The 18599-nt window shown below is 37.1% G+C and overlaps 1 long non-coding RNA gene across 1 annotated transcript; it reads right to left on the bottom strand.

Moving 5' to 3' along the window:
• Window positions 1–232: 232 nt before the first annotated feature.
• On the bottom strand, window positions 233–10847 carry LOC309634848. Its single transcript, XR_014248472.1, has 2 exons — window positions 4470–10847; window positions 233–4429 (listed from the first exon to the last, which is right to left on the bottom strand). It is a non-coding gene; the product is annotated as an uncharacterized lncRNA (long non-coding RNA).
• Window positions 10848–18599: the final 7752 nt, after the last annotated feature.

The raw sequence follows: 18599 nt of genomic DNA on the forward strand, positions 1-18599 counted from the left end.
TGCTTGTATACACCCAGCTTCTCTCCATTAGTGTCGATTTATTGAGTTTTTATTAGGTGATGACACTTTTTCCTCCATTCTTTCTTTGGTTCCTTGCTCTCCATAACTGCTTATGCATTTTTTTTTTTTTTTTTTGCTTCATTCCATTGAATTCATTCCATTGAATTCCATTCCATTCATATCTTCTTCATTCCATCGCCTGCTCTAGACTTTGATGTTCACCTTCTGACTCATTGGATCTTACTTGCATTATAGAGTTCCCCAAACACTTCTTTGGAGGAAAAAAAATCTATATCACAAACATGACAGTGGCATTTGTTAAAGGTAGGGAAATTAAAATTATGTAAACATTTCGATGATGGAGGAAACTGCAGTTCTTTGGAATTTTGCTTTTGATTTAACATCTGTGTTTGAATTTTCACAAGCTCAGCAATGAGTTCATTCCAATCCTGTATTTCAGTCTGTCTGTTGCCTAATGCAGAATAAGTAGGAAGCAAGAATGCAATATAAAACTATTGCTATGGGAAGCTTTTATAAAGAGTAGAACTTTTCTACTGATTATAGACTTTGAGCAGCAAGTGGCATTAAGAATCTATTTCATACATTACACTACATTAGGTATGATGTGGATTTCCATACCATAGGAAAGGTAGATTTTTGTCCCTCTGGGAATTGGTAATCTAAAGAAAATACTAGATAAACTGGCAAATATTTCCCATATATATTCATAAAAATGGCTCTCTAAAGGACTCTGTAATGGAATACTAAAATTTCTATATGAGTATTTTTAAAAAAGAAGACTGATATGAATGGTTTGGGAGGAGGGGTGTGTGTGTGTGTGTGTGTGTGTGAATGAGCTTGGATTATTCGGTATCAAAATTTCCTTCATTTCATAGTCAATTGTGCTGCAGTTACTTGAACACACTTTTAGTTTTGTAATTTTGTAGGTATGCTACAGTGGAATAATGTTGCATCAAGAAAAATATTAATAAAGCCTGAGTCAACAGTGTAAACTCTAGGGATTTTACTTCAAATTGGAAGAAAAGAGCGTGAAAGCAAATTTGTGAAACTCCTTTGAACTACAGAAGTTCAGGTACTTCCTATGCATCTGAGAAGCAATGAAATATGTAATATCAAGACTGTCAAAATTCTGTCTCCTCTTCCCCAAATCTTCCCACTAAGCCTCCTCACTTTCTGTAGGAACTTAGTACTTTAGTATAGAGATTGGCTTTGAGATTTGATGCCCAAGGCCATATGTATGGTCCACACAAAAGTCAATCTCTAGCCATCTTAGAAAATGCGAGCCATTGCTACTGTATTGTAAGTGTCAGTGTTACTCCCCTGTCATAGGTTGGGCACTGTATTCCTCATTTTAGTTATTGCTATTGCTCTAAACACTCAGGCCAGCAAGCTTCAGATGAGATGACAAATACTGACTGCTCTTCTGGATATTTGCAAGGTATTCCAGCTCTCTAATTAGGTACTGGTTGTCTGGAGTCAAATATATGCTGGCAAGTATGTCTCATCATCCCTCCCCTGATTTAGATACAGCAATAGTTCTGTAGTCATCTTACTTGAAAAGGTTTCATCTCATTTCACTCTGCATTTCCTCCTGTACTGGCTTGCTTTGCTCTCCTCTTTCCCACAGTGGATAGTTAAACACTGTAATTTTCTAACAGATAACATATACAGCAACAATAACATATTTAGGGATAAATGTAACAAAAGACAAACAAGACCTTCATGGTGAAAGTTATGAAACTTTGTAGAAAGTCACAGTAGAAAATATAAATAAAAAGAAAAATGTGGGAAGCATCAAGATTGTAAAATTCTCCCAAGATTAACCTATAAATTAAATTAATTCCAATCAAAGCACTAATATTTGTCATAAAAATTGATAAACTGATCTTAAAATTTGTATGAAAAAATAAAAGGTGAAGAATATCTAGGACAATTTTCAAGAACAAAAATGGAGGATTTTCTATACTGTGTGTCAAGACCTACTATAAAGCTATAGTAATTAAAACAGGGAGAAATTAGTACAAAGATAAACAAATATTCCATTGGTACAAAAAACACAGCGTAGAAACCAATCCACATATAACTGAGATCTTTTATATGTGGCAGAGATGGCATTATAAATCAGTGGAGAAAGCCACACTCAATAAATGTCAATGAGGCCATTAATTGTTCATACAGAAAAGGACAAAATTTGATCTCTACCTCACACCATATACTGAATTTTATCTCAGAAGGATTAAGACCGAAGGATGCATTGTGTTTTTAATAAGTACACACTTTAATAACAAATACTTTTATTAAAAAGTAAAACTATGAAACATTCATCATAGTTTGATGGCATTACAATAGGAAATGATTTCTTAAGAAAGACACAAAAGCATATCCAATGAAGAAAAATTCATTAAATAGGACTTCATTGAAATTAAAACCTTGATTTTGGTAAAAGACACCAATGGAAGGGAAAGTCATTTATGAGAAAAGATATTTGTAACCAATATAACTAGTAAAGCATTTGAATATAGAGGATAAAAGAATACCTACAAATCAATAAGAAAAATGCAAAGAACCTACAGGAAAATTAACAAAGGATATTAACAAGCAACCCCCAGAGCTAAAAATCTGGATGGAAATTAAAAATACATTAGCAAAGTTTAAAGTGACAACACTAAATGCTGGTGAGAGTGTAAGACTGTGGGAGTTGCTGGTGGAAGTGTAAACTGATAAAACCTTTTTGAAGAAAATTTAGCAATATTGAGTATAGCTTAATTTAGAATATCCTATTATCAAGCAATTTTATTTCTAAATAACTATCTTAGAGAATGTTTATCTGCAAAAGAAAGCATATAAAAGGACGGTTATTGTCACACAATTTGTAAAAACAAATTCAGAAACAAATTGTCTTGTAGTAAAACATTCAATGGTTTACTCATACAATTAAGTACCATTTGGAAGTTTAAATGAAAAAACTAGATACATGAATATCAACACATATAATAAACCTAAAATGGTAATATTAGGTGAAAAAACTATGCATAATAAAGTTCACTATATGAGAAAATTTTGGAAATTTAAGACACAAAACAACAGTGCATATTGATTTTTGATACAAAAAATTATTAAAAATACATAGAATGATGCACATCTATCCTATTAGCAAGAGAAAGGTGAGAATAACTGGTAAGCTTTGGCTTTATCTTTTTCATTTCTTTAAAAAATTAAAAATGAAATAAAAATATGACAGAATTCTGAGATCTACTAGTACTTAATCTGTATTGTGAACATCAGATAATAATACCATTTTCACTATTTTTCCATACACATAAACATTTCAAAACTTTAAAAATTTACATTATAAAGAAAACAAAATAAGGTTTTTTTATTTAGAAATAAATGACAATGAAAGCTTTACCTATCAGAATCCGTGGGATATTGACTAAGCAGTATTCAGAGAAAAATGAAGTCTTAATGCATACTAAATTGACAAAATTAAATTTACTGATAATAAATGAAATAAACATTCAACTCAAGATGATAGAAAATGAACAATACGTTAAATCCAAAGGAATTAAATAACCATAAAAGCAGAAAATTACGTGGAAAGGCAAAGAACAAACAGCAGACTTACTAACAAAACTAACAAAATTATTTTTAAACTTCAAGATAACAATACAAAAGCCAAACTCTGGCAAATTTAATCAGGAAAAAAAGAATAAATATCCGAACTTAAAAAAAGAAAAAGAAACAATGGAAGTGAGAAAGGAGATATCACGAAGGATTTGGGGGAGATTTTTTTAAATTTAAGTTTCATTAAACAACTTTATACAAATCAGTTGTAAAATAATAAAATTGCATCAAGAGAAAGTTATTTCCCACATTTCCAGAGCATAAAAATGTACAATATCATCTTATGTTCTATAAGGCCTATAGATCATAGATTATAACCCTAGTATCACAACTCACACATACACACACAAGCATAAAGCCAATCTCATTTGGCTTTATAGAATACAGAAATCAAAATCCTAAGTAAAACGTACACAAAATATATTCAGCAATGTATTAAAAGCAGGACAGTTGATCTCCAGATATGAAGGTACAGATCATCTGCCATTTTACTCTCAGATACCTTCCTACCCTTTCCTGTTCTGCTGTTTGAAAGGGTTCTAAACCATGCAAACTCCATTTCCTTGATTTCATGCTGTACTGGTTTCTGATTAGGTTTGGCCCATGGAAGTTATTGGCAGAAAATTGGGGGGCAGAAGTTGCAGAAAATCTATGGTTAGTTCTCCAAACCCACCACTTCTGATGGCATCTCGAGCAGTCGCTGTCCTTCTTCTGAGGTCCCAGCTCCTGCTGGCCTGAGCTCCTGAGGCCTTGGAACAGGACCCCCTCTGCTTGGCTCTCCAGTCTCAGGAATGGGATGGTAGTGCAGCCTCTGCGCACTTTACCATCCTTAGTCATCCCTTTCAGCTCTCCCAATACCTTTGTAAATAACTAGTTCCCCAAGTTCAATTCGTACTTTTGAACTACCCAGAGTAATATCCATTTTCCTGACTCTCCCCTGACTGATAGAAAAAAGAATGGTTTAATCAGGTCATCTCTATTAATTTATTTGCTAACTGAGTATAGGAGTAAATCATCATGATCTTAACAGAGGCTGAAGAAGGATTTGACAAAATTTAATATTTGATAGTGATGAAATAAGAATAAAACCCATGCTCAGAAATAAAGTCTAAAGAAGAAAAAAGGATAAAATTGTAAATATTTTAAGGTGGTATGAATGCCCTCTGCAGTATTATGAATCAGTACTCTCATCAGCAATGAATGTCAGATGCCTTAGTCTCAGTAGTAGGTTATCAAACTTAGATATTTTTTCCAATAGGGGAAAAAAAGAACATTTTAATGTAGTTTGATTTGCATTTCCTTACTAGGGCTGAGACTGACTTCTTGTCATATGTTGATAAGGTTTTTCTGTAAACTGTCTTCTATATATTTTCCTTTTTTCTGTTGACTAATGAGAGGTTTTTATATATGCTCTTTGTCTATTATATAAGTTGAAAATATATTTTTCCTGTTGGTCATTGGTCTTTTGGCTCTCCTTATATTCCTTTTTAACCATGCACAACATCTTTTATTTTTATGCAACTTTATCAATCTTTTCTGTTATAGCTTCTGAATTATGAGTTATGGTTAGAAAGACTTTTTCACTTCATTTTCAAGGACTTATTCCATGTTTTCTTCTATAACTTTTATGGTTTTATTTCTCACATTTTTTAGTTTATTTAAAATTTATCCTAGTGAAAAATATAAAGTATAGGTTCAATTTTATTTTTTTCAGGTGACCACTCAGAGGTCACAACATCTTATGTTGAAGAATCTATTTGTGCCCGTTGGTTTGTGATGCCATTTTGTCTTATGTCTTACATTCACTATGTATTTGGTGTCTATTTCTAGACATTCTATTTTATTCCTCTTTCTACTTTATACTAATTACTGAGACATTATAATATATTTTTATGATTTTGTACTTTTTCTCAAGTCTAGCATCAAATGTTACTGTAGAAAAAATTGAAACCAGGGTAATACCTTCCCCTATAATCTGGTTGTACAGAGGTTTCTTTCCTCACCTTTAAAGATCAAAACTTTGTTAGGCTACATCTCAGTATTGATTAGTCTGGTGTTCTTTCCTTTGGCATGCAGTGTGTCTTTAAATATATATAGAGGGAGACTTGTATTTTTTAAAATCTGTTTTAATTATACCTTTAAATATTTGTTCCACTCCATTGTTCTTGTTTTTCTTTTTCAGACTCCAGCTGTGTATATGTTGCACCTCCTTTGACTTAAACTACATTTTGAGTATTAGCCCTAATCATTTTTTTATAATTTTCTGTTTTATTTTGATCACTATTCTTGGGTGAGCCTTTAGGTCTCTGTCTGTACCTACTACCCTGTATGTGCTCTTTTGGACTTCTCACTATTTCCTGTCTGTATCTCTACCAGTAATTTTTATGCTATTGCATTTTTCCTAAGTTCTACCAGGCCATGTTTCAACTCTCCCTATTTTCTCACCATCTTTTCTTTGAGTTTTTGTGTTTCTGCTTTGTAGTGTTTATTTTTTAGCCCCCTTTTAAAGGTTTTTTTGTTAAATGGCAAAATCTTAGTCTTTTAATCTGACCACAGCAACCTTTTGTAGTGGGTGTTCCTTAGGGGAAAGTTGTGCTGTCCTTTCCCACCTACATCCCTCAGGTATCTGTGAATCAACGCTATGACATCTTTTTATAAATCTAGACCCAGTTTAATGCTAGTATTTTCTTAGACCTGCCATCTCATTATTCTCTGAGCTTTCTCCCCCATGTACCTTCTGGTCCATATCCTTGTGATTCTCTGCAGGTTGTGCAGATTTTGCTGTATGCAATTGATATTGGCTTATCACTTGAGAGTGATGCTTCCTCTCACTTATAGGAAATATATTTTTCCTGATTTTTCTTGGAGTCTGCCATCATTGGATCATCTCAATTTTACTTCTTCTAACATGGTTTCAGAAGCACTTCACTCCTGTAATTTCTGTACTAATTTTGATTACTTTTGGTAAACTTGTGCATTTTAATATTGTATATTATAGCATAATATAGTAAAATATAACATAATATGATATTCCATCTCCTAGTTATGGTGAAGATGAAGAAGTTTTATTATCTTTATTACTATCTTTTGTTTTTGTGTAATACTCATGACAGAAACTGTTGTGTCAAGGTGCCATATCCATACAGGAGGTTATTCAGGACTCTGTATCCAGACTACATGGTTTGAATTCTAGCTCTGCCATTTATTAGCCATGTGACCTTAGGCGAGTTACTGATTCTTTCTCTACCACAGCATATTCCTTTATAAAATAATGGTAATAATACTGTGTACCTCATTGAGGTTGTGATATTACTACTTGTAGATAACAAAATCCACTATAGCTGGTTTAAGCAGAAATGGATCAAGTGGCCACAACTGCCACTCCCTTGTACTAGTATGATATATCCACACATTTGCCATGTTCTCATGAAAAGCAGTATATACTTTTCTGCCCCATGACTTTGGGCTTAGCCATTTGACTTGCTTTGGTAAATGAAAAGTTAGTGACATGACAGAAACAGAGGCTTGGAATGCAATTATACATATGGGTTTCCCTATTGGGCTTCTGCCACTTCTATGAGAACATACATCAGGTAGCCAACATTCTTTCTGCCTGAGCTTCAAGGTAAAGAATATCCAAATCAGACTTATAGCATGACACTTCCCTAGCAGACTTGCAGACTTGCAAGCCTAAAACAGAGTCCCCCAGCCAACTGAGAGAAAAAGATAAAATGTCAATTTCTACTATTTTAGGTCCTCACCCACAAAAATCCATACTTGAGATATAGAATATAGCATACCTTCCCCATCGCTAAAATTTATGTATTTCACGATAAAATTTTAAGATCCGTAATCCATGAAAAGAATGTTCATGTTTCAAGAGTCAGGCTCATAATGGATTTGGAGTAATTTAGAAACTATTGTCAATTAGTTCTCATTTATATTTAGAGAGAAAATTCATCCACTTTCACAATTCTAGAGGCTAAAAAATGAATTATAATGATAAATCAAAGGAAACCCTATAAGATAAATTATGACAGTTAATAAATTCACCCCAAAAGTATCTTATTTTTTCATTCACCTATCATAACCACAGAAAGGGGTGGGGGGGAGTAATATTTGTGAAGGAATTGATAATATGAAGCAATGAACACTTACTTAAACTGCTTGCTGATCCCTGCTTGATTTGCCAACAATTTCCTCAACTCAACCTTTGGGAGATTAGAAAAGTACAGACAGAAAATATTTGTATCCTACAGTGACTTAGTAGAACCAGTCAGCTGAATAAAAATGTGATATAAAACTATAGATTTTATTTAATAAATTTTGTGGGCTGCATTGTTTAGACAACGGCAGCTTTTTCCTAAAGAAACCATAAAGTAGGTTATGTATCTGAAATTTTAGAATGTAACTACACTGATCTTCAATGTACTGTACTATTGTGTCTAAAAAAGGCAAATTTTTATACATATATAGTACAGGAAAACTCCTTGACACCCACATGGGCATTGTTAATTATCAGTATCATTCACTTGGAATCAAAAAGTGCAACAATTTGTTTGACAAAGAATCAAAATAGAAATGCATGCTTAAGTATTACAAAGATTGCTATAGTATGAATGTAAAATACCTATGCTGTATCTTGTTTTAAAAGAACAGTGAGTGACCAGCCATAATTCTTAGTCCCAAAAAAGTAGACCTGCCTTATAGTACTTTTATTTTATGTAGCCAAATGCTTGGAAGTTCGGAGTTAGGATCACATCCCGCCATCACACAGCAGCACAAAACTCATTGGCATCTGATGGAAGTTTCACATGTGGAACAATGGTGGGTTTAAGACAATGCAGAGAGTATAATGCGCTTCCTATAAAAAGAACACAACCTCTTCCTCCCTGTCAGCACTGAGGGCTACACTAAAGGTTATGTTTGCTGCTGCTCTCTGTTGTCCTTAACCACTGACATTTTAAAAAGTCTAAATGCACTGTGTCTTGGGACTCCTTTGTAAAGGGGGCTTTATAAGTGTAAATGGTTGTTGGTACAACCTCTATTTGACTTTTGACTATCACCTCCAGTTCCAAGTAGAACAAGTTTTGCTGCCTTTGCAGAGTCCTCAGCAGTCCTCACATTTCCTTGGGGAGTCCATATTCCATCTGGCAAAACCATCATTGTAATTTATCAAAGTAAGAATTGTGCCCACAAAAGCACGTGTTCTAAAGAAATAGAGAGTATTGTCTGCCTGCCTTCTCTTGCATAAGCACATTCAAAAGCCTTCAGTAAATGAATGATCAGCTGGACACAGACAATGGCTTGGGGTAAATATGAGCTTATGCTGTTATATTGTAGGAGGATCCATTAGAATGGAAAATGGATGGGGCTTTTGCTATGCAAGAGGCATGTTCCACGAATTAACATTAGTGCAGGTGCTAGAGGATTGTCTTAACTCGGGATGGAAATCTATGCTGATAAAAGAAAGGGTCAAGGAACATGATCTGCATCATTAATTTGAACCTTTTCTTTGTAACAATAACTTAAAAGGAACAGCCAAATCACTGTAACTCAGTGTGTGGAAGTAAAACACTGCTCTGCACATTTCCATGCAGCTGATAGAATCCAGCAAGTTGACCTCTTTCCAAAGAGATAGGTTGTTTATCTCTTTTTGAAGTTGAGTATTTTCAATGGATACTTCAGGAGATAATATCTGAGGAAGTTCCAGGTAGCAATCCTCTGCCACTAACAGCACTGTCAACTTCAGTGACAGATGAACCCAGATGTTAGTCCTGGCTCAGCCACTTACAGAAACTCTGAGCCTTAGGCAAGCCATGTATCCTTTCTAAGTCTACATCCCCCCAACTGTGAACTATGATCTTCCCCATAGAACTGTAACACACGTCAACATTTAACACGTAAGCACTTAGTATAATTTTAATAAATGTTAGTGATTGTTAGATTTATTGACACCCCTTGAAAGAATTGGAGATCATTTGTAATGAAAAACAAATATATAATAAAAGCAAAGGAATACAAAAAAAACTTATAAGACAGAAGAGGAAATAATTATACCAGAAATGTAGTAAAAAGATAGTTCCTGACAGCCAAGGGCAAAGCCAAGTGGGATAAGTAATTTGGGACTCCTGTACCTTATGATAGGACAGGAGCGTTGTTCAGCCACAGGGCTGCCCAGACATCCCCACCACTCTTCCGTTTTTAGCTGTTGCCCCTCCCATTCCAGCAGTATTGCAGCTTCACAGTGTTTTGCCATTAATACTTCTCTAAACATCAAAAGATAAATGAATCAGCAAGACCAAGAAGTTAGCACCAAAATATCATTTTGTTTTTCTTAGAAAGTTTGCAATAAAAACAATTCACCTTGTGTAAATAAAAAGATGTCAGTGGTTTCCCTTGTATATACAGCCTACAAAAAAAAGGAGATCAGGAATTCTACCAGGAAAATTTCAATATAATTTTTATAGTTGGGCTGACATTCTGACTATAGAGTATTCTCAGTCTTTTTTTAATATAACTTCTTGAAACTCAAGCTTTAGAGTCTACAGCCTTCATGTAATAATAGCTGATTCTGGCTTGTTCTTGCCTTTTAGCCATTGAATGAAGACCTACAACTCCTGAGCTTAAGATTATGTAACTCTCTACCAGATGACAAATAAGCCTATTACATCTGTGTGGAAAAGTCTTCCCTCCGTATGTGCTGAATAGGTGGGAGGGTTTATAGATATCTGATAGATTCTAGAAGTAATCTTACTGCCAAAATTCTACTCAATGATTACTTTTATATTGCACATACCTCTATCCACAGTGAACAGAATTTTCTGTCATTGAATATTCATTCATATAATTTCATACAAAGATGATAGATTAATTAAATTGTCACAGAAGATACTACATCGAAAGTTTATTTCATAAGATCAGTCATGTTAGACCATGCTCAGGAAGCATAAGATAAATCACAACAAATGATTAAGTTCCAAGTCTAGAAATAATATATTTCTTATCTCTTCTCCCTGTATTGTTAGTCTGCTTTTATAACAAAATGTCATAGACTGAGTGGCTTAAACAACAGATACTTATTTTCTTACAGTTCTGGAGGCTGGGAAGTCTAAGATCAAGGTGCCAGCTGATTTGCTTCCTAGTGAGAGCCCTCTTCCTGGCTTGCAGACAGCCACCTTCTGGCTATGCCCTCATTTGATGGGGTTGGGGAAGAGGGAGGTGGGGTGGGGGGGAGGTGGGGTGGGGGGGAGGAAGAGGGAGGGGGAGGGAGGGAAAGACAGAGAAAGAAAGAAAGGAAAGAGAACTAAGAGTGCAAGTGCTCTGGTGTCTCTTCTTGTAAGTATACTAATCCTTTTGGACCAGGGCCCCATCCTTATGACCTCATTTAAACTTAATTACCTCCTTATAGGCCCTATCTCCAAATACACTCACATAGAAGCTTAAAGCTTCAACATAGGAATTTTGGAGGGACACAGTTCCATCCATAGCACTCCCTAACTCAAAATAGACAATGACCACATTGGGTTTGATCCCCTTTCATGGTAAGTAAGTAGGCCAGCTAAACTATGAGTTGACCCAGTCAGTCAATCAGTTATAGCAAGAAAAGTCTGGAGAATCCAGAGCTAGGAGTCTCTCACTTGATGTTAAAGTGCTAGCCAGTCAATATTAGATGGTACCCAAAATGAAATGCCTGGCTTAGGTGTCCATTATGCTTGGAGAAATCCAGGGACACTGGATTTCTGAAAATACACATATTCAGTCAAGTCAGAATGTAGAACAGAAGTCCAAGGCTCCTGAAAGAGGTATTGGGGTGGGGGTGACAACAGGGAATTGTACAAGCCTAACAGATAAAATAGAAAGTGACCTGAATGGATTCTAAAGACCAGGCAAGGCCCTCAGGTAGAACTGCGCATGTTTTTCTATGTTAGAGCAGCTTAAGGGCACCAGATGCAAGCAGGTAAATAGACAGCCACGTTTCCGTCATTAAACTCTGGTACCAATCACCCTTGAAACATCTTAGGTAAATAAGAAGATCATATGCATTTAAAACAGAAGAGACCTCCTGATGGTCTCTGTTTGAGTGGACAGTATATTTATGGGGTAACACATGTTACCCTTCACATAGTTGGTGCAAAATATTTCTGCACTGCATTAAATGTAAACAAAATGGTAACTGTTGAAAGCAATAACAAAGCATATTTATTTTGGCAAGATAAAATTCCCACAGCATTAATTACATTCTGATAAGATGGCCTTTAACTTTCACCAAATTATAAGAATCCCAAGAGAGGGACTCATTTCTAAGAAAAATCAAAATTAAAAAGAATATCCCATCCTTTCAACTCCCCCTTTGTCATCTTAATGGTTTAATAAATGCATACTTATGGATGCAATAAAATCCATTTCAAAAATTTTGGATAGTACATTTCTTCCCCATTCATTTTTTCCCTCCAGTTTTCTGGATTCATTTTTAATGTTGCTCTCTTTTATATAAATATCAGGGTAAGACTTTTATACTAAGACTCTGCTTAAAACTTGTCAGTGCCGTCTCTGAAAGGTAAAACTGCCACCTTTGATGATTAATCAAATTTTCTCTAAATGGGATTAATTCGGGTGGATGTAAGAAAAAGATTGTCAGGGTGCATGTCCCACTTCCTGTCTGTCCTCGGGTCTTCTTTTTTTCCTTGCTGAATTGAAAATGAAGCTGAGCTATAATCTTGTGTGGCAGATACTGGATCCTTCCTTTGATAAACATCTAAAATGCTAATGAACGTGGGCTGCAGCTCTGAAGGAGCAAGCAGACGATTTGACAAGAATCTGGAGGGTAAAAAAACGAAGAAGAACTTTCTGACTTAAAAGAACTCTTTTTGTTCACACTCGGTATTGTTTCCTGGAGAAAAAATTTTGCTCCACGGAAAAACAGAAAAAAATTCTGCTACTTCAAAATGCGAAAGCATGAAAAACTGATGAGCTTTCAGATTGTCCTCTTTTGCATGCAAATCATATCAGAAGTTCTCATTAGCATAAATGCATGAGCAACTCTAAATGCTTTTAATTTCCAATCTCAGCCAGCAGAGGAGTAATTTGTCACTGTCAGGGTGAAAATCTAAAAAGAAAAAAGGAGAGAGAGAAGGACTCCATGCTACATTGGAATCATATAAATTTTTGATTTGCTAATTGACTGATGCTACAGTTCAATCAGCTGCCTTGAAGGTGTAAATAATTCAAAGTACAGTCAGAAATAAAAGCATAATATGCCTCTACCGAAGGTATATTAGTATTCAGTGCAGCGGGACATACCTGACCATACCTTTTTCACAGATACCCCCTTTAGTCAAATTATAAGTCTTCTGAAAGCAGCTGCACTCATACAAAACAATAAAAACACCTCTCATATACCCCAGGCTTTACAAGAAGAGACATTAGGACCAAGGAAACAGAACTTAGCAATCTTTTACCTGTAAGCATCCCAGCAGGTTACAACCAAGGCTTCACGAACCACCGTCCTTCAGTAGCTCACTAATGCAATCATAAAGAGAAAAGAGAGAAGATACCAAATACAAATCTTATCTCTGCTCCCGCTCACTTTCAATCTTTCTTTTCCTTTAATCAACTGCTTTAAATGTCATATGCAAAATGTATTTATTGCAAAAATCTCTCATTAGTGCTGGCGTGATAGGGATATTTGAAAAGCTACTCCCTGTGGTTTATTTTTATCATGTAGTTCTATAATATTGATATCCTTACCTTCAAATGTCATCATTTGCACCATCCAAAAGTTAGCTTATAGGGACTTCCCTGCTGGTCCAGTGGTTAAGACTCTGCACTTCCACTGCAGGGGGCGCGGGTTCCATGCCTGGTCAGGGAACTAAGATCCTGCATGGCGCACAGCGCGGCCAAAAAGTAATAATAATTTAAAAAAAAATTTTTTAAAGCGAAAATTAGCTTATAAATATTTTAGGAAATATTGCTTAATTTAAAATCAAATGGAATAAACATGAGTAAAGTTCCAACTTATTGGGACTATCATTTACCTGGTAATCGGTATTTTATTCAGTAATAATCTTAGAACAATCGAGGAAATATACTATAACCATGCTCTGGCACTTGCATCACAGAAAGTGAACCTGATGATAAAATGAAAATGTCAGTGACCTGTGAGAATTCCAAGTAGAAATTAACTTTAGACTAATCACCCCGATGAGAAATTACAGAGGGCGCATGTGCCAACATTCAAGGGACTCGCTTGAATTGCCTTTCAAGTTTAGGATACAGGCAGTAGCCTTCATCAATGTATGCACTCAAAGATCTATAACAAATACCACAAGCTATAAGAAAACTGACCTCTACATACTGACAAGTATGCCTAGAAAGAAGATAGAAAACTAAGTTCAATAAACTCAAGTCAGCAATTAACGTACAGCATTTTTTAAAAAGTCAATCTTCTCTAACCCCACTTACCACCATATTTCATTCTAGACTCTAATCCAATATCCTGGCTCTAAAAGTTTGTTCTTCAACAATCCTTTCAATCATTCTAGGTTTGTTTGGAAGTTCTATGGAGAACAACTTGCTATTACATAATGCAGATATAGTAAGTCTTATGTCATATGTGTTTATTACGGGCTTTTAGTTTTTTAATATCCTTCCACATGTTGCCCTTTCCCAGTTCCTTGTCATTGTCTCTGGGAAGACAGAATAAGAATCCAAAACATGCAAGTCTTAGCTTTTGAATGTTAAGAGTCAAGTCTCAAGAATCTGAGCGTCAAAATCTTTAGCCTTTATATCATAAATTTATGTTAGAAACAATAAACCTGAATGAATACATGATCAATTAGAGACAGTTTTGTTTTCTTTTGTTTTTCCTGTCCCCAGACCAGAAAAACAACTCGAGCTTAGAAAGGAAAAGATAATGAGAGGAAAGCAAAGTAAGAGGCTGAATCTGAAGATACAAATGGAAGAAGTCTGGACCCTATATAAAAACAGAACTCTGACCCACAACCTGCAGCTACCTGCCCAGGAAACCAACCCCTTATCTACAATACATCACCCAAGAAGCCAGTCGGCTATAAGGCAGACTTGCAGGAAACCATGTAACCATCTTTAGTAACAATCCAGGAAGCCAAACAAAAACATCTGTAACTATTGGCTCCAAATGGCCAGGACTTGATTGATAACTGAGAGCTTCCCTAATTTTTGTCTCCATTTCCAACTTGGGACCCACTACCGAAAGCCAAATGCACGCCGCTAACCCATCACATGGATCTCCTGCTCCTCGTCAGCCGCCTCCAGCATCCTGGTGCCCACAGCCTCCATCAGGGCACACGCCAACCCTCCCACCCCTCTGCCTGTCATTGGGTCTCCGCCAAAATTCAAGAGACGGTGGCTGACTCCGTTGCATAGGAAGCTCTGAATTGATAGCCTTGGCTTTCCTCGTTCAGGTGGTCTTTGTTTATTTCCACAAAAGGGAGCCGGGGTGCCCAAGGGGAGCCACTTCCTCCTTGGAGGGCTGCAGTCCAACCTCTAGGTCCGTTGTGAATCCCACGAGCGGGGAGAACTTCTGCCTCGTTTCGCAGTGGCTCCCAGAGGTGAGACGCTTTACAGAGAGTGCGCCCAGGATGCGGGGAGATCAGAATAACACCTACAACATTTTTCAGCACGTTCTACCTGCCAGTATAAGAGACCCTAAAGGACTAACTAATATCCATCCTGCCCTCCGGTGACCTTAGCTCCACAGCTCTCCCTCCCTCTTCCTCTTGATAAAACCCGAATTGCCCAGCCAACAGTGGCCAGTCCGAAAAAGCAGCTCCTCCCCACCTGAGGACCCTTTTTCAGCACCTAGTCCCCAGACTAGCTGAACTTCTTCTACGGACCTCTCTTTGCTCTATAAAAATTCCACCCTTCTCTCCCAAGGCAGAACATTCCTTCAGCGCCTTCCCTGGCCGTGGCATTTTGAATAAAGGCTTTTCACAGTGCTCTGCTAGATTTTCTTCCACACTAGTCTAAATGCTTTACATGTTTTATTTTATTTTATTATTATTTTTTTTTAAATTAATTTATTTATTTTTGGCTGTGTTGGGTCTTCGTTTCTGTGCGAGGGCTTTCTCTAGTTGCGGCAACCGGGGCCCACTCTTCATCACCGTGTGCGGGCCTCTCACTATCGCGGCCTCTCTTGTTGCGGAGCACAGGCTCCAGACGCGCAGGCTCAGTAGTTGTGGCTCACGGGCCCAGTCGCTCCGCGGCACGTGGGATCTTCCCAGACCAGGGCTCGAACCCGTGTCCCCTGCATTGGCAGGCAGATTCTCAACCACTGCGCCACCAGAGAAGCCCCTACATGTTTTATTTAATCTAATTTTCATAACAACTCTCGAGGTGGGTGCTATTACTATCCCCATTTTATAGAAGGAGAAACTCTGGCAGGAAAAATTTACTTGGTGGTAATTTCCAGGACTCACGGTATGCAAAGAAATAGGCTGAATACGTTAGTATGACGCAGGGATTTCTTAACCTCGTCACTGTTGACATTTTGGGTGGATAATCTTTTGTTTCGAGGGACCAAGAACTAGAAAGAAGGAGAGAATTAGCATTTCCTTTTTACAGCCTTTTAGAATTTTATTTTGATTTCACTTTTTAAAACACGCATTTCTTAGTTTTGTAATTTGCAAAGCATCAAGGAAGGAAAATTTCAAGAGAAAAAGATCACCTTTGTTTTCTCGCATTACTGGTTTATATTGAGTTCATGATTAATTAAACTTTACAAGCCTTCTTTTACATAAATCGTTTCGTCTCCTCAAACCTGTACTCATAAAATTGATTTTTCAAACAAAATTCAGAGCCTTATATTTAATCGGTGATAGTTTCACATTCCATGCTCTGGTCTTTCATTGCAAAACCGGCAGTTGTTTAATTTTGACTCTTTGATTCAACTTACAATCTATCTCTCCTGGTTATTTATCATCTGTGATTTTGGTCACCGCTTTTCGATGCTAAAATAGTGCTGCTGAGACAGAACCAAAGAGTCCTGCATTCCTTCACTAAAGATTTCCTGCTCGGAAGTGGAAATACATTTATAAACATCAATTTAAATTGTTCTACCAGCAGATTGTCTCTGCACCTAATCATTCCACCTGTGGGGCCCCGTGACTGGTACCCTATGGGGTTGTGCACACCCTGCATGACCATAGGTGGTGGCCCTGATCGCCCAGATCACAATCCTCCAAGCGTTTCCCACCAGAATCAGTAAGCGCCATAAGGTGATTCTAGCCAGAGAGACAAACTATCTGAACCTAGAAATATCCCACCTAGAGCCAGACGTGGGAGGAGGAGGAGAGGCATCACCGGGACCTCTTCCGCCTTCATGAACAAAACCACGTGTGAAATAGGCCTCTCTTTTACTTTGTAAGTGTCTGGTACAAAGAGTATTAAATGTATGAGTCAAACTGTTAAGATTTGAACAAGAGGACCAGTTCTTCTATGTGACCCTATTTTTGAAAATCAAGTTTTTAATCATCTCCAGTCTTCCAGAACCACTTACAGTCACCATGGTTTCTTTTTTCTTTTTTTAATTTTTTAATTTTCATTTATTTTTTAACATCTTTATTGGAGTATAATTGCTTTACAATGGTGTGTTAGTTTCTGCTTTATAACAAAGTGAATCAGTTGTACATATACATATGTTCCCATATCTCTTTCCTATTGCGTCTCCCTCCCTCCCACCCTCCCTATCCCACCGCTCTAGGTGGTCACAAAGCACCGAGCTGATTTCCCTGTGCTATGCGGCTGCTTCCGACTATCTATCTATTTTACGTTTGGTAGTGTATATATGTCCATCCCAGTCTCTCACTTCGTCCCAGCTTACCCTTCCCTATCCCTGTATCCTCAAGTCCATTCTCTAGTAGGTCTGTGTCTTTATTCCCGGCTTGCCCCTAGGTTCTTCATGACCATTTGTTTTTAGATTCCATATATATGTGCTAGCATACAGTATTTGTTTTTCTCTTTCTGACTTACTTCACTCTGTATGACAGACTCTAGGTCCATCCACCTCGCTACAAATAACTCAATCTCGTTTCTTTTTATGGCTGAGTAATACTCCATTCACCATGGTTTCTTAAAACTTGCTGGGAGTGGTTGTGTGGTCACATGGGCAGGTTCCCTCAGGAGCCCATAATATAATTTTTGGCCCATGAGCATACATTATCCATATCAGCAGCATCCTTTTCCATCCCTACCCTTCACTTTTCCACCTTGTTAAATCCTTCTCATTTGCGGGGGCGGGGGGTGGGGGGGAGGACTCTGAGAAGACCATGACCTAACATCCTCCCTTCTTCACACCAGGTTTGGCCCCCATTGAATTCTATACGTGCCCTAACATGGTACATGGAACACCAGATGTACAAGGTATCCCAGTGAATTTCATTTGCTTACTTCCACTAACATTCAGGAACTGAGAATGACCATTTCTCCCTTGCTCAGCCCAGTGGACGAATGTTAGTTAACATTTGATGAATGAATGAACAAAGATGAAACTGAATTTTAATACATTTAAAACAGGCGTTTTATGACTTCTTCAATTTCTCAGGCTTTGATTTCTTTCAAAATATTTGTTCTCAAACATCTTCCCCATTGGAACACGATTTTCCTTGATAGAACAGGCTGAGCAGAAATAAAGCTGCAAGGCTGTGCTTTCCCTCTGTCATCTGTAGCATCATACCATTTGCGCCAGGCAGAGGGCCTCTGTTTCTCTCTTACTCCAAACATAGCTTTAAAGAGTCTTTTTGTTGTCTTTGGCATTTTTTTTTTTTTTTGCAAGCCTCAGTTTATTCCCTGGCGGTCCAGTGTGTCAACTACAAATTGGCACTTGTCACTGGCACGTGCCATCTACCTCTACAAGGATTTAATCATGTGTTGCTGCAGCTGCTGATTTTCAACACCCTCTGAAAAGAGTTCAGGGT

The sequence above is a fragment of the Balaenoptera borealis genome (genome assembly GCF_965194805.1).
Source record: "Balaenoptera borealis genome assembly, chromosome: 9".
Taxonomy (NCBI): Eukaryota; Metazoa; Chordata; class Mammalia; order Artiodactyla; family Balaenopteridae; genus Balaenoptera; species Balaenoptera borealis.